We start from the raw sequence: 6,006 nt of genomic DNA, 5'->3' as shown, positions 1-6,006 counted from the left end.
GTCTGTGCATTTCTATTAATATTGGCTTCCTGGAAACCGCTAATTAAAAAAATCCAATGAGAAAGACAACATGGGGCATTTGTGTGATAGCGCTTAACAAATTAAGTGCATTTTCCAGATGTGTTATTCAATACAGAAATCAAATTGATTTATTTTATTTGTAATGAAAGACCAGCTGTGGTATTTTATGAGAATACTGTGAATAAGTAAGGACTTTTTTAGTATTCGTTAAAATTGGCACACACCCAAATATGACTGCATGTGTTCTGTGACATGTAGCAAATAACTGTGCTTATATTAATGGTTTAAAAGGCAAAATTATTACGAGTTTCATTAGAAGCAAAATGCAGCAGAGGTAGGTAATGGCTGTGAACCAACAAAATTATGAACAGAGTCAGGGGAAGCAATGATAACGATAATGCTTAGCGGGTATGGCTGGGTAAATTGTAAAGCAATGTACAAACACCGGTAGCGTTAATCCAGATTAAAGGATCCAGTTCTTATATTTCGCTTCATACCAGAATAAGAGTTCAAAGGTAACTTGCAGGTTTATCTCACTTACTTCATTATGAAAGCTGTCTCTACATAATGCCTGATTTATTCAGTGATAGAATTTCCAGGTAAGCGGAGAGTATTATCCAGAACTAATCAAGCGCTCCATGACCTAAAACGTGAAAAATCATTGGCTCTTCATAATGCAATGTAAAGTCAATGAGGTTAAACAGCACCTTTGCTGCAAACTGGCATGCAGCCTTCAACTTCACTGAACAACAAAAAAATATATATACATATTTATTGTGCCTTAAAAGTAGACAGGAGGCATCCTGTAGCTTATATCGTATTTAGCAGACTGAGCAATGTATTCGTGGGGATCCCTGAAATGTCTTCATGGCAGGTCAACCAAACATTTTACTTGAGTATGCGCAAGAAGGTCCTTGGCATGGCTGTAGGAACCCAAAAATCTGTCAGGGGACAAAATCCAAGGTCTGGTTGGAAGTGATTCCCTGCATCCAGCAATGTGTGTATATTTTGTGTGGGAAAACATGTGTATGTGTAAAAGGAAGAGCACAACCATGGGAATTTTGGAGGAACCCTTCCTTTACACACATCCTAGAGTCCTTGAGTCTCAAGAATTCTTCTACAGTCTCTCGTTAATGGATCAAACCTGCTGAAACTGGCTCTTCTATACTATAAAGACAAATGCACCCCAAAAACAGGCCTTCACTGTAAATCGGGCACATAAACACACCATTTTGTAATAAGTGTGAAGTACAGAAAAGGAATATAGAATATAAAATTACAGAGAGTTGTGAAGGTAGGTATGGGAAAGGTAGATTAAATGATGAGAACATTAATTTTAACTAAAGACAACAATGTATTTAAAACTTTTATATAAACTGTTAATTGCAAATCACTAACATAGCAATTGGTTTCTGAATGCAAGAGCTTTAATAACCTCAGAAAAAAAATAAAACTCATAATTTGTATGATTTTTATGAAACTGTCAGACCTTCAAATTATGTAGTAAAACGAACTAAAAATGTGCTATTTAATTTAATTCTTAGTCCCTTCACACGCTGTAGGATCAGAAGAAAGACATGCATGTTCTAATCCCTCTGCCCCAAATCTACAAAGCTAATCATTCATCTTAGTCCATCCATTCGCATTTTAATTATAACCATAATCATAGTGTCACATTGATATACACTTGTCTTGTGATCTTTACGAAGTGAGTGTGACTAGAGGTTAATAATCCTACAGACCTAGGATAAAATTCTACTCGATACATCATTCCCCTTCTTACTCTGGTAAAGTTTAGTATCATGCTTGCCATCCCTGTCGCGTTAGTGAAGTCAGAGCATCCAAATCTACCCTGTCCTATAAAAGTTAGTATAACTATTGTAGCGGATTTTCACAATTACAGAAAATAATATAAATTCTAAAGACAAAGTTATGATGTTTTGGGGTGGTTGCTGATATAATAGTTGCAATCTAGAAACATTAAGTTTTATTCAATTTTCGAGGTCGGATCTGTATAATGACAGATCAAATATGTAAACCATATTAACACTAGTGAGATAACAAACTCCTACTATGTTACAATCCCGCCGGACACAAATGAACCATCCACATAAACCGTGACATCATACTACGCTCTCCGACACAACACAAGATCCTGTCCACGTAGACCCCTACAGCAACAAGTCATTGCCACCTTCCATGCCAATGTCATATATCTGGATATATTTTTCAGACAGTTAACAAAATTACCTAAACTTTTAGCCGCCCTTTTCTTAATACCAAGCCATAGATTTAGGTTGTATATCTAGTGCCTCAATAATTCATATATTTTGTTTTTCAGTCAATACGGAAATCAAGGAATAGCTGTCTCAGATGCATGATTTTTAAGGTCATCGCGGGCTGGAACTGCAGATAATAAAATATAGGTCCGGACTGGCCATGACTGCCATGGCTGACTGCACTCAACCTAGGGTGTCTAGGATTCTGCGTTATCTCAGTTTCTAATACCGAAATGACCAGTGACATATTTTCCATATTGCATACAAATAAGCTACCCGCTAGAGGACTGCATTGGGAGGCGGGTCCCGCCCAAAAAAACTTGCGGGCGCGGGCGGTCTTGCTGGGGCTGCGGGCGGGAGCGGGCGGTCAGGCACTGTACCTGCGGGTCCCGGTAATCCCGCGCAGTCCCGCAAGGATGCCTTCTTGCTGCTCCATTACAGTGTCTCCTATCTTGCTCCGCCCATGAACAAGGCAGAGTCACGTGATGTGACGTTACTTCCTGTGACTCCGCCTTGTTCCTGGGCGGAGCAAGAGAAGAGACGCTGTGAGGGAACAGCTCGAGGGCAGCCTTGCGGGACTGCGTGTGAAATCAGGTAAGGAGGCGGACGTGATTGGCCACAAATGTGGCGGGAGCGGGCTGGATTGGCCACAAATGTGGCGGGAGCGGAACACCCACATTGTGGGAGCGGGCGGGAGCGGGATTCAAAAAGCAGTCCCGCGCAGGGCTCTACTACCCACTCCCCTGTTCTCTCCCCACTAATGTGTCTTAGTGATCATAATCTCTTTAGAGAAGAGTCAGCCATAGCTTCTCACTATCTGTAATACAAGGCTGAGGCATTTGGTGATATTTGCCCAGAGTCCTATTGGCTCTGAGATTGCCTTTGAATATAATTGTCTCTATTATAACAAACGGACACACACACAAATTAGTCTCTTTTCCATTTTACCGCCCTGCTGAGGACATGTTAATTTGTTCTCTAAGAATAATAATGATGAATATTTCCAACTACAATGCCATTCTTGCACTGTATCATCATATCAAACTGAAGGCCTTATTACTTTAACTTAGGGGCTCCAACTGTGCATGCTGATAAAGTAAATTCATATTTCCAATTAAAATACATTCTGTCTAGATGAACAATTGCAAATGAATTTGGTACATTATGTTATATTTTGTTCCTTCCTGTTTTCTATTTCAAAACCGATGTTCTTACAATTGCCAAATAATCAATAAAGTGAACACAGATGCAAGAGAATTTAAAGGAGCAGCACCACAATCATAAATGGTGCCATCAACATGTTCAATATAAAAAATATAAATGCAGAGAAACTAGCAAGCTCAAGTGAAGAAGAGGAAATAAACCTAAAGTCTACTAATTCCATATACATTATGTATTTTCAGGCTCAAGGATAGAGATAAATAGGTTTGTTTACTTCTAATTGAATACATATAATAAGAACATTTAAAATGGTAAAAAAAATCAGTATTCTTATAAAATACAGGAAGCAAGATATACATTTTTTTCATACAACACAAGGGCATTCTTTTAGGTTAGTGCAAAAGAGATTTCATTTGAAATGTTTTTCTTCACTCAAGGCAGTTCATTTGAGGAATGTTTTAGGTTGATTTAGTTAATGCTTAAAAAATGGTTGAACAGGAAGACAGGCATGAATGCTTATAACAAAGTTTAGCTCAGGTAATGTTGATCCAGGGGAAATGAGATCAACCGTTGGCCAATGAGAGATAAAGGTATCATAGGGTATTTTTGCCCCTCGTGGATCAACAGATGGACTTTATTATTATTTATTTATTAATATTATTATTAATTATTTTCTGACTTATTGCGCCATCATATTCTGCAGCTCTGTACCGTGGGTAAACAGGACTTAACAGATAGTATATAACAATTTTCACCTACAGACACAAAAGGTAAGCACGTCCCCGTTCAAACGAGCTTACAATTTGCAGTCTTTGATGGATATCGTGTCTTCTTTTTCAACCTGAGTAACTGTAACTATGTGAGAAAGTAAAATGTTAAAAAAGCTAATTTCAGTAAAGATTCCAATGTGATTTCAGATTTTCAGTGGCAATTCAGTGGAGAACATTAGAACATTAATTGTGTATAACACATACACTGTACTGCCAACTGTCCCTGTTTTGCATGTGTCCTAGCGTATGCTCATCTCACCTCTCGCTGCTGCAGTCGGCTCTTCACCAGCGGCCCTCCAACAACATGCCTGTCTTTTGACCAGTCCTACCACAGTGTTTCCTCAAAGGTAAAGAGTGTGTGACAGAGCAAGTGAGAGCATGAGAAAACGAGTGTAAGTGAGAGAGCACAAGTGAGAAAGTGAGAGAACATGAGAGCTTGAGAGTGTGAATAAGAGTGAGTGTTGGAGCATGATTGAGAGTCTGAGGGAGCATGAGTGAGAGCATGAGAGTATATAATGATGAGAGTTATGCTATACTACTGTCATTGTCTGGTTCAATATATAATGATGGTAGTCTTGCAGTACAATCAAGCTGTACCACTGTCTGTATCTAGATCACTAAGTAATGATGGTAGTTATGGAGTACCACTGTCAGGCTTAGTATTTATTGAGGGGAGTTATGCTGTACTATGCTAAATGTCTGGCTTACAATTTAATGAAGAAAGTTATGCTGTAACATTGTCAATGTTTGACTTGGTATATACTGATGGGAGTTATGCTGTTCCACTTTCAATGTCTAGCTCAACATATATCAATGCGATGTATGCTTTATAACATATGCCAGGCTCACTGTGTGCTTATGATCACTATGAGCGTCACTGTGTCAGATCTATGTCTGGCTAACTGTATTTTTTACTATAGGGTATGATTACTGTTACTTGTGACTTTGTATTTTGTATGACTGTCTGTTTCAGGTGTACCGCTTTAGTTATTGACAGTACATGTATGCTATCGCTGTACTGTTTGTACTTGGTTAAGCTGCTGATGTTTGTGTTCTGTGGGGCGTTGCAGATTGCCTGGTGTGTAACGTGTGTTTGGTACTTCAATAAATTCAATTAAACCAACCCTTTAAGAAAAGACATACTTTCACATGCATGTTGTGACAGGCTATTTATAGATGGACTTCTCTGCCTTTTGTAACATTACAATTAGATTGTCATTCTGTTCACAATCGCTCTTGGCACACATTGTGTCATCTTCTATTACATTTTCTTTAAACATGACAAAGTGAAAGTACCGTGACTGCCTTGATAGCAGTTCCTCAGGCTTCCAACGTAAAGTGGGCATATTTCACACACAGAAAGCATTTTGTTTTGGAACTGAATTTTATTTTACTTTACAGCTTGTAATTTAAAAGTGGATCTTGTTTGCACCCATGCAATTTCCTTTACTTTTACCTCTAGCATCACAGATGAGTTTCTCCTCCATAGCTGATGCTGTATGCTGTGTGATGAAATACCCAAGGCCCGTACTGGTCATTTGGCACACCATGAACATGCCTGAGGGCGCTGTCTCCTAGCACCCCATACTTTCCTGATCTGCAGATACAGTGTAACTTATGATTGTGCATATCCAGCCAGAGGCCTACATACATTTTTCGGTGGGCCCTGATCTTAAGGTGTAATGGCCCCTAAGTCAACCCCAGCCCTGTTTTATCCCATTCCATCTCATCGATATTTCATTATTGGTTACGCAGAACATCATATATGTAAAAAC

The sequence above is a fragment of the Spea bombifrons genome, chromosome 6 (genome assembly GCF_027358695.1).
Source record: "Spea bombifrons isolate aSpeBom1 chromosome 6, aSpeBom1.2.pri, whole genome shotgun sequence".
NCBI classification, from domain to species: Eukaryota; Metazoa; Chordata; class Amphibia; order Anura; family Pelobatidae; genus Spea; species Spea bombifrons.
The sequence above is the reverse complement of the archived record's forward strand: the minus strand, read 5'-3'. Positions refer to the sequence as shown.